We start from the raw sequence: 1,458 nt of genomic DNA, 5'->3' as shown, positions 1-1,458 counted from the left end.
GCTTTAACAATAGAGGTTTCTAATGTTTCCCTCTAAGCACCTTTCTAAATTATTTAAAACTTGGCCTTGCCCTTCATGGGATGGTCTTTGGGCTTTTGTGGGCTTTGGCCTTCTTGGGCTTGGGCTTGGGCTTGGGCTTTATCTTTTGCAAAGATTAACAAGAAAAACTTTAAATGTGAAGGCGAATGATCTTGTTCTTCATTATAAAAAGCCACCTTTAGTTGATTCTCATCATACTCCCCGAGTTGGAGAGAATTCGCCCACGAATTCTGAATCCCTGCATATAACAAAGTCAATGTACTTTTACAATCAAAAGAGTAAGAAAAAGGAATACATGACTTAGTAGAGGGAATCAAAGGGATTGCAGAAAGGGAGGTCCTATGAATCAACCAAGTTGGAAAAATTTGTTTGGGAATGATGATATTTTTTGGAAAAAGACCTCTTAAATGGTGAAACCCATTAAGAGGTATGAAAAAATCATCCCTAACATATTTTAACCAAGGTGGTGTTGAAATAGGAACCTTGGGTAATGAAAAAGATAAAGAAGAAGAAGACCTTGGAGGGTCCATTTGAGGTATAGCACGAGTCAACATGATGGATTTAGAGGAGAAAATGGTGTGACTCGGTGTAGTACTTACTTCTTTTTCTTTCTCATTTTCTCTTTTAGTTTTCATTTTTATTTGGTCCTCATGAACCTCTTTGGGAGAGAGGGGTTTTAATATAACCTTGCGCCCTAGGAAGGAAAAAGACATTGTATTGGATAGGCCATCATGTAAAACATGTCTATCATATTGCCAAGGCCTTCCTAAAAGAAGATGAGAAGCTTCCATGGGCACAACATCACATAAAACCTCATCTTTATACTTTCCTATAGCGAAGTTAATGAGGACTTGTTTATTCACCATGATTTCACCTACTTCACTAAGCCATTGTAATTTGTAGGGCTTGGTATGAGAGATAGTGGGTAAGGCTAACTTCTCCACAACTCTTGTACTAGCCACATTAGTGCAACTTCCCCCATCAATAATCAAGGAACATAACTTGTTGTTGATAAGACATCGGGTGTGAAAAATATTTTCTCTTTGAGTATCATTCAAAGATTTTGGAATTGTGCCCAACATACGTCTTACCATCAATAAGGCACCTTCACAAGGACTTTCACTCTCATTTTCACTTGATGGTCTAGAAGGTGAAGAATGCCTAGGTGAAGTGGAATCATGCTCACTAACTACAATGCCTTCATGCATGTACATACTTCTTTTAGAAGGGCAATTAGCAGCAATGTGACCATATCCCAAACATTTAAAACACTTTTGACTAGACGATTTAATTGGGGATTTAGGCCTAGAAGTAGATGGCGTAGGATCCTTGGGTTTGAAAGAAGAATCTTTGGAAGGATGTTTAGAAAAAGAATTTTTGGTTCTCCAAGACTTGGAGTAGTATCCATCATTGGAAGCA

Source organism: Phaseolus vulgaris, chromosome 11, assembly GCF_000499845.2.
Source record: "Phaseolus vulgaris cultivar G19833 chromosome 11, P. vulgaris v2.0, whole genome shotgun sequence".
Lineage (NCBI taxonomy): Eukaryota > Viridiplantae > Streptophyta > Magnoliopsida > Fabales > Fabaceae > Phaseolus > Phaseolus vulgaris.
Note: the sequence above shows the minus strand (reverse complement) of the source record.